The sequence below is a fragment of the Hoplias malabaricus genome, chromosome 3 (assembly GCF_029633855.1).
Source record: "Hoplias malabaricus isolate fHopMal1 chromosome 3, fHopMal1.hap1, whole genome shotgun sequence".
Taxonomy (NCBI): Eukaryota; Metazoa; Chordata; class Actinopteri; order Characiformes; family Erythrinidae; genus Hoplias; species Hoplias malabaricus.
The window spans coordinates 72664729-72674728 of record NC_089802.1 but is presented as its reverse complement, the minus strand read 5'-3'; the positions used below and the strand labels follow the sequence as shown (position 1 = coordinate 72674728).

At 44.7% G+C, this 10000-nt stretch overlaps 1 protein-coding gene across 2 annotated transcripts in view; it reads right to left on the bottom strand.

The window, feature by feature from the left end:
- Window positions 1–8438, bottom strand: part of scn1lab (sodium channel, voltage-gated, type I like, alpha b) — a 51689-nt gene extending 43251 nt beyond the window's left edge. For both annotated transcript variants that reach the window (XM_066663307.1, XM_066663306.1), the window contains exon 1: window positions 8229–8438. The gene's annotated coding sequence lies outside the window, so the exon portion shown is untranslated. The remainder of the gene's footprint in view (window positions 1–8228) is intronic.
- Window positions 8439–10000: the final 1562 nt, after the last annotated feature.

Genomic DNA, 10000 nt, shown 5'->3' with positions numbered 1-10000 from the left:
TGTGGTGTGTTCTCTCTGTGTCTGCGTGGGTTTCCTCCGAGTGACTGTCTGTGAAGAGTGTGGTGTGTTCTCTCTGTGTCTGCGTGGGTTTCCTCCGAGTGACTGTCTGTGAGGAGTGTGGTGTGTTCTCTCTGTGTCTGCGTGGGTTTCCTCCGGGTGACTGTCTGTGAGGAGTGTGGTGTGTTCTTGCTATGTCTGCGTGGGTTTCCTCCGGGTGACTGTCTGTGAGGAGTGTGGTGTGTTCTCCCTGTGTCTGCGTGGGTTTCCTCCAGGAGACTGTCTTTGAGGAGTGTGGTGTGTTCTCTCTGTGTCTGCGTGGGTTTCCTCCGGGTGACTGTCTGTGAGGAGTGTGGTGTGTTCTCCCTGTGTCTGCGTGGGTTTCCTCCAGGAGACTGTCTTTGAGGAGTGTGGTGTGTTCTCTCTGTGTCTGCGTGGGTTTCCTCCGAGTGACTGTCTGTGAGGAGTGTGGTGTGTTCTCCCTGTGTCTGTGTGGGTTTCCTCCGGGTGAATGTCTGTGAGGAGTGTGGTGTGTTCTCCCTGTGTCTGTGTGGGTTTCCTCTGGGTGACTGTCTGTGAGGAGTGTGGTGTGTTCTCCCTGTGTCTGCGTGGGTTTCCTCCGGGTGAATGTCTGTGAGGAGTGTGGTGTGTTCTCCCTGTGTCTGCGTGGGTTTCCTCCGGGTGACTGTCTGTGAGAAGTGCGGTGTGTTCTCCCTGTGTCTGCGTGGGTTTCCTCCGGGTGACTGTCTGTGAGAAGTGCGGTGTGTTCTCCCTGTGTCTGCGTGGGTTTCCTCCGGGTGACTGTCTGTGAGAAGTGCGGTGTGTTCTCCCTGTGTCTGCGTGGGTTTCCTCAGGGTGACTGTCTGTGAGAAGTGCGGTGTGTTCTCCCTGTGTCTGCGTGGGTTTCCTCCGGGTGACTGTCTGTGAGGAGTGTGGTGTGTTCTCTCTGTGTCTGCGTGGGTTTCCTCCAGGTGCTCCGGTTTCCTCCCACAGTCCAAAAACACACGTTGGTAGGTGGATTGGTGACTCAAAAGTGTCCATAGGTGAATGCGTGAGTGTGTGTGTTGCCCTGTGAAGGACTGGCGCCCCCTCCAGAGTGTATTCCTGCCTTGCGCCCTGACCTGGATGAGCAGTTCCAGACAATGAATTAATTAATGAATATAAAGGTGTATAGAGAAAAGCTGAAACATACACATAGGACATAATATGTATTGTATTCAAAACATTGAATAGCACCCTCTTGTGGATCAGTATATAAAAGTGAGTACTGTGTATTTCTGACTGTGTACGAGTGAGTGAGTGAGTAACAACCAAGTTCCATTATGTGCTTTGCATCTAAAAATAATACTGAACTATGATTGAGTCCTTCTGCTGGACTGACACACCTAACACCTAACACTAAAATAACACTGGATAAACACATGGGTCCAGCTACTGTAAACGACCGTTACAAAACACAGCATTCATTCCATTAAGCAAACGTAACACAACACAACGAAGGCTGAAATCAGCTTGTTTTCAATGGGATGGAATTTAAGCAGATCACACAACCGCAGCAGCAGCAGAAAACTCAAAACGTCTTTGATGTACGTCACTCTGGGGACCTCTCTGACTCATTGTCCATTGAAGCACCAGATACTCTGTTCAATACAACAGAGCAGCACTCAAGACTAATACTGCGCCCAGCGGCAGATACAGAACATACAGTGTGTGTGTGTGTGTGCGCGCATGTGTTTTTGTGTTTCTGAAAATGGCAAGAGGGCACTGTCTTCTAGTCTCTCTCGGTTCTGAGCCTCAGTGGCGCCCAAACGTGTGCAGCTTGTTCCCTACTGAGAGCAATCACAAACAACTCCCTGTCGTACCATCCAAACCCCCTCCAAAAAGAGACAAGCCTCGGGAGAGCCATTACACCAAAGCCTGCCATGGTGCGCACCCGTCCCCAGCGGTCTGGCCACACCTCTGTGAGAGGGAGACGGAAACACAAGAGACAATGACCAAAAACTGTTTTCCTTTTATGCTTTCTGAGATCACTGTATCATTATACTCCAGTATCACTGCCTCTACAGGAACACACCAGTCCCAAAGCAGATGTTTTTCTGGGTGTGTGATAGTGACAGATGTCATGGGGTTAAGCATCACCTCCCTTATCCCCTACCGTCTTTTTCTCGGACTGTTAAACAATGGAGAAACACATCAAAACCTTGTCATAATGAATGCCTCCCAAGAATTCTTCTCAACAAATCGATCACAAGATGAAAACATTGCAGCTTTAAAGCGCAGGTTCATCTGGGGTTTGTGAGTCCCTTGGGGGTCTTGACTAGGTCCCGGTGGGGTCATGAGGGTGGTTCTACAAAGGACATACCGCTGTGCGGCCCTCCTAGAGCAGTGGCAGATGGAGGTGTCATTTGATGCCACAAACGCACATAAATAGTTATCACACCCTCCAAGCGATCTTGACCGCTCACTGCACCCGCTATTTACACACACATCAACAGCAGCAAGACACTGATGACTCCAGCTGCCACAGATTCTACATATTCCACACACAGGAGGGTCTGTGTGTATCACTCTGTATTGGTTGCAGTGGTAGACTCACTGTAAATTCAAACAAATCCAGCGCAGATCTGTCACCTCATATTTTCCTTCAATTTTTCTTTACCGTCGACTTATAATATCATTGACTAATGCTGTTTTTCAGGTCAATATTTTTTTACAATCCAATACTTACACGTTATATTAAAACAATAAATACATATAAAATACAATACATAAAATGTGTGCAATAATACAAGGATAATACAAGTATAATTCTGTCAGCTGCTTACTAGTCTACCCAGTAAACAATTAGCCGTTGATTCAACGTTGAAATAACGCAATGACTGCCGTCTAATCAACGTTCTCTTAAGGTTGAAAATGAAAGTTGAAAAGACGTCCAAACACAGACATTGAAAAGACGACTATTAGACGTATTTTGGACGTCCATTGACGTTAATAATTGGTCCCGAAATAAATTACTTGTATAAAACGCGTTTTGGATGTCCACTGACGTTATCGATTGGTCACCACTTAACTAACTTATTAAGATGGATTTTGGCCGTCCATTGACGTTTAAAATATGTCCTTGACGGACAGACTACTTTTAGACCTATTTTGAACGTCCAGGGACGTTCCTTGTTAACTGGGTACCCATAAACACACAATGATCATAGCAGCTGTACACCAACAACAGCAACATCATGTACATCCTACACTCTTAAAAACAAATGATCTTTCACTTAAAGCTATGTATAAAAGCAGGACAAGACAAATAAGCATTACAATGCTTATATGGTTCTTTGCATTGTTGTTACTGTTAAGAAAAAGATCAATTGTTAGTACAAACCACATTTCCAAAACAAATTTATTTATTTTCCAATTTTAATTGAACTAACAACAAAACTAAGAAAACTGCAACACGTTCATGTTTCCTTTTAATTACACTATTTAATCATTTGGGACCAGAGGATACAAATTGCTGCAGTTTTTCCTTGTGGAATTTTTAGCCGTTCTTACTTGATAAAAGACACCTCAAACGTCCACTGTCACTCTTGTCTGATCCTGCACTTCACGATGTGCCATACCCTTTCAAAAAGGAACAGATCTAGACTGCAGTAAAGAACACATACTCAGTGTCTATGAGGCCATTCTGTTGCGGCACTATTCAGCATGAGGCCTTGTCTCTCAAATGTCTCACTATATCATCAGTGTCCAAAGAAAAACCTGTATGTCCAGTTTTTTATTATTAGTTTACATCAATCAAACAGTGCAGCTGTCCTTCACATTGTGTGAAAATGAACCAATAGAAATGCTCCAAAATGACTTGGAATCAAATCTTTTACATTGATCTCTACTAAACGTTAAGAAAGCTCTCTCTTCTCCTGAAAAGTTACTATTTGGAGAGACATGTTTTTCTTTGGACAGTGATGATAGGTTTCTGTGTCGCTGGTACCGTCAAGTAAATGTGAGTCACACACACACACCTCTATACATCGACAGATGCTGGCTTTTGTACCTTTTACTGATAACAGTCCTGTGGTCCATTTTGTCTTTCAGCCATGTTCCTGCACACAATGTTTGTATGGATTTCTCTTTGCACAATAGAGTTTCAGGTTGCGTTTCTGGATGCAGTGGCAGACTGTGTTAAGTGATAATGGATTTCCAAACTAATGGAGGTCTGAGGGCTCTGAGGTCACGCACATTCATCTGTGTTTTCCAGCCTTGTGACTCTGATTCCTCTTGATTCCCTGAATCCTTTAAAATACTATTTAGAGCTGACGGTGATAAAACCTCAGTTCTTTTAACGTATACTGAGAAACATTCTTTTTGAACCATTTGACAACTCTCTCGTGACATTTGGCACAACACTAGTGTGGACATGGGGTTTCCACAGCATTGTACTAATTTACAAAGCTCTAGTGATTGAGTATTGGCTGGTACCCCACAACTGTTCACACTTCGGCCACTAAAACTATTTTTTGGGGCTCGTTTTTATTTCATAGCAACCGTATTTTGTCAGACAAACCCAGGTCGTGTTGCATTTTACTGTAACTTCACAACCCAGAAATAAAGAACAGTGTGAGTGGGTGTGTTTGTATAGATGTGTGTGTATGTGTGTGTTTGTATAGATGTGTGTGTGTGTGGACATGGAGACTTTGCAAAAGCTTTAGAGTATGTCACAGAGAAGATGGAATCTCATGTCAAAACCTCAAAGCTTGAGTCGTAACTTAACTGTGTCTCACAGTCCTCCAGCACGAAAGACACACACCAACAAAGCATGCACAACCATTTCCTGTTTACCTCGGTGCCCTACACAAACACAGATACACACATTTCCTTACTTCCAGCTATAAACACTTCTGAACACGGCTAGTTACTTCAGCCGCACACACGTCTACTTCAGTGTAACCCAGAGCAATGACATGACCCCAACCACATCAAGGTCAACACTCCTTTCACTCAGTTATGTTCCAGGACATTTCCAGGTCATATTCCATGGCAATTCTGAGCAATTAATAACATAACCAAAAGTCAAAAGCCCCGTTTTTGATGGCACTTTTTAATGTTGCGCTATTGGATTATTATAATAGGGGGTTTATGGCCATATCACCCCAAGAGCACCTGATGATTATTGTGTTCCTCTGTCAAACTACTGTGATTCACATTGTACAAATGTCTAAAACGTCAGAAAATATGTCACTGTGGTGGTACCCTCAAGGGTACATATCTGTACCTTTAATTAGGGAACGTAATTGTAGTTTAATCTATAATAATTGTACATTTACATCTGTGTTGATTTCATACGCCACGTTTCATCTCCAGGATTTATATTATGTTCTTGACACAGCTGTATAATGAAAGATTACAGATATCCCCCTCTGCTTCTGGAGAAGAGAATATACTGTACCTTTAAGGAACACAACTGGACTTTTAAACACTGTCGTACCTTTAGTGGCCAATAATGTCTCTACAGTAGCTTTTTTTCTGAGAGTGTACAATGTTGTGATATAATATTTTTAATCATTACCATTTCAATTTGTATTTTTTTATATTAAATATTTATGTATGAAAATGTTAAATAAGGAAATGTAATGTCCCAAATGAACACTTTTTCCTGGAGCACAGTAAGAGTCTGGTGAGGTATAAAATTTCCCAATTTCCAGCTGTTTTCCAAGACTGGGAAAAGAGTGAGAATCTCCAGGTTTGTCAGAATTGGTCAGAATTTCTGCACAATAACCATCAGAATCAGAAATCAAGAATTAATCGCAAGAAACGTTGTACAGACGTTGTGTGATGTCAAACATTTCTGCATCTCTGTGTGACTTCACAGTAGTGGTCAATGGAACCAGGGGCTGTGATGATTATGGGTCTATAACAGCCATTTTATTAACGGACATGACCAGTTTATTCATGAGAATGACCTGTTTACCTACAGTATGGGGACTACTTTCCTCACTACACTACTCTGAAGCAATGCCCCAAGCATCAGGAAGAGTCCATGTCACCATTTTGTGTATTAACATCCCGTGACGACACTTTAATGGAGATGAAACCTGTTGGACTTCTGGTTCCTATTACATTCGATGCACACACCCCTGAGTCTGTGTTTCAGCACAGGCACCATTTCACAACAAACCTCTCTGAACGGCGAGTTGCCCCGAGCTGCTGTCCGTGGTGCTGAAAGGCAGGTGCACGCACCGGTTGCATGCTGTCGTTAAGGAAGGCCTACAGTAACGTGCTGTTAGACACCTGGACACGTGGACAACTGATAACATCTCCTTTCTATAGCTGCCATACATCAGATCACTGTGTCTCTGCGCAGGCCCACATTGAAACACAAACACGACTGTAGACTAAACCCCTTTTTAGTGGTGCATTTCAAATGACTGCTGCGTGACTGTGACTGAATGTTGCTAAGCCAACCCTCACCTTGGCGTTTCACACCCGAAACCTTCTTTTTCAATTCAACAATGCGTTTCCCTTCAGGGGACTACACTACACACCCCCACACTGCCCCATTTTCCATCACCCAGTCCTTATAAAGACATAAATACACTGCCACACACCTGACAAGGATGGTTTAGGCCCTTCACGCTGTGAGGCAACGCAAGGATTAAGTCCAAATGCTACTAATAACAACTAAAAACAGGGTTCTTATTGTTTCTTGTCAGCAAAGATATTTTCGAATGCGCAGTTGTCAGGGCGCCTCGAGAGTCCTACAGACGCCATTAGGCTGCCTATAATTACTGGGCGTTATATCAACAGGGTGAGGACGCGGACGCCTGAAGACGCTTTCCGAAGGGGCTTTCAGATGGACAAGGTCACGGGAACGCGCATGTCACGACATACCGAGTCCAGTGTGCGCGCTTTCCGTTCACCTCCGAGCGTTCTAAGCCGAAAGTGACGGGTCTGCGTTCTCTGTTAATGAATGAGTAAAGAGGAGGGGGGGGGGGGGGCAGGTGAGCTCTACCTTTACATCAGCGGCTCCATCAGCGGGAGGGGGTGGGCGGGGGGGTGTTTGGCGAAGCAGCTGGCGCCATGTTCCTGTCTCCGTCCGTTCACAGCTTCGAGCGCACTGAAGTCAAGAGGCGCAGGGGCCGCGGTGAACAGCGAAGAGGTCCGTTAACACTCCTCTCCCTCTCCCCTTCCAAAAACATCCCCCGGGAGAACGAGCGCGAGCCCAAAAAGGGGCAAAAATCCAGGAGACAACCTCCACCCTGAAGGGTTAAACTGATGGCTAAGCGACGACGAGCACGGCTCTGGGCGTGCCTTTCCGCGAGCGCGAGCGCACACGCACACGCTCAGACAAACACAAACACACACGACCCTTCAAATCGATTCGTGCGATGCGAACATTCACGTTTAGCGCGATTCATTTCAGGACTCCTCTGTTTGAGCCAGGCGGGGTGTGGAAGGGTGAGGACGATGAGATGAGATGGTGGGGGGTGGGGGGTGGATAAGGGAAGGGGGGGGTCTTCATCGACACGCATTATCAATACGCCGCCATGACAGAGGCCGCGGTGTTTCCATTTCAAGCAGAAATAAATACTCGTTATAAGACGCGTACACAAAACACGGCAACCTCCACTATTCTGCCCCTCGTCAAGCGTCTCCAGGGGCAACGAGATATATTGAGATATATGATGGGAGGCGGTAAACATGTCCATTCTTCACCGCTTAGTCCCCTGTATGTGTGAATACAGGTACATAATGTTCAAGCGTCGACGAGGGATGAATTATAACGTGTGACACGAAGCCTGTTCACACTTAATCCGGTTTTAATCTTCCCAAATAAGCTCAATTATACTGCCCCTTAGGCTCCTGCCTACTTCAGCCTCCATAAACCAAACCAAGCCAATTAATACCACACCTGCGGTGTCTAGAAGGAAGAAATGATAATAATAGTGTTATTAGAATGAATAAAAAATACGCACTGTCCCTGTCACGGTGTCCTTTCTCTCTCTCGATCACCTTCATCAATCAGTGCTCAGGATGTTCATCAATTTTCTCCTGTCTCCTTTTTTATAAGGACACACACACACACACACACACACATTACAGACTATGACCCTCCAAATCAAGCATACGCGTCTTATCCAACCATGTAACCTCACCGTCCGCCTAAAGCCTCGTCAACGTGTCCCCTTTCCTCCCTCTGCCTTTCCAGACGTTTCGGTAGCTATGGATCCACTCACCATGGCCAAGACTTCGTCGTCTTTGCTCGAGTCTGTGAGGGTCGGTCCCGATTAACACGTCTCCACTTCGCGTCCCACGGCTCCCATAAGCAAATGGACTCAGAAAGAAAGCGCGGCGCCGAGGGTTCTCCCTTTCTCTCCGGAGAAAACGCGCCCTTCAGCCGTCGCTCGTCTCGCCGTGTAGCTCTCTGTCACCGACGCGGCGCTTCCGGCTGTTCGTGGCTGGGTTTGGTGGGAGGGACCAGCGCTACCTTCCACCCGCGCGCACGTGCAGAAGATGTTGCATAAACAACGGCGTTAGCTTGGATCACTCAGAGCTGGATGAAGGACTGGGCAAAAGACAGAAATAGGCAACTGCCACCAGTTCACACCTGCATCAGTGCAACAAATGACACCCCACCTCGTTCTCTGTATTTTTAACAATTATTTTAAAAATTATTATTATTATTACTATTTTGAGAAGTGACGTGATGCTGTTTGGTAACAGTTCACCAACTGAAACGCCGTTTAAGAGTCGTTCCATATGGCTAATATTTGTCGGAGTCTCGTGCTTCAAAACAACGTACAATGCCATGAAAATGTACGGATCTCGCACTAAGGTGGTATTTACCTGGATTTCACAGATCTAGCCCTGACTCCGGGGTTTGATTCCACGGGGTACACGGTTATGACCTTAAACGTAACCCAGTAAACAAGGAACGTCCCTGGACGTTCAAAATAGGTCTAAAAGTAGTCTGTCCGTCAAGAATATATTTTAAACGTCAATGGACGTCCAAAATCCATCTTAATAAGTTAGTTAAGTGGTGACCAATCGATAACGTCAGTGGACGTCCAAAATACGTCTAATAGTCGTCTTTTCAATCTCTGTGTTTGGACGTCTTTTCAACTTTCATTTTCAACCTTAAGAGAACGTTGATTAGACGGCAGTCGTTACGTTATTTCAACGTTGAATCAACGGCTAATTGTTTACTGGGAAAGGTCTTAGAAATCCCTTGGGTGAACATTTATTTGCACTTTTGGAATAATAGTGTCACTGTGGTGGTACCCTCAAGTGTATATATACAATACTTTTAGGTATAAGGAACATAAATGTACCATATTCTATTTTAATTGTAGATTTGATGTTGTGTTGATTTTATACTCCGCATTTAAGCTCCAGGACTTTTATTATATTATTTCACTTGACTAGGGTGACCAGACGTCCTCTTTTACCCGGACATGTCCTCTTTTTTAGACTTAAAAAAATGAACGGGCGGAATTTCACAAACGTCCGGGATTTTGTTTTTCTAGAACTTACATAGAATTTTCGAGAAACGTTTTGTTCACAAACTAGTCCCGCCCTCCCCCCTTCGGATTGGACGGTCTGGCTGTAGAGCTACCGTTATTGGTCGATAACCTTCTCTGTAAACACTTAATTGGTCAGTCTTTAGTCCACCCCCCCCCCCCCCACACACACACACACTAAACTTGACACTACTCTCCGGTGAGAGCTTACAATATTTACCTCTCCTACTGGCGAAGAGAATGTAATGTAGCCTACCTTTAGGGGGTAAAAACTGGACTTTATATAATGGTATTTACACTGTTTGGACCTTTAATGAGATGTTTTTAACATAAACACCTGAAAACACTGGATTTGAAAACGAGGTATAATCAATGTAATCTACAAAATCTACATACATATAGAATTGTGGTACATTTATGTTCCCCAGCTAAACGTACTGAAGATGTACCCTTAAGAGTAGCACCACAGTGACCTCCCCCCTCAGGCC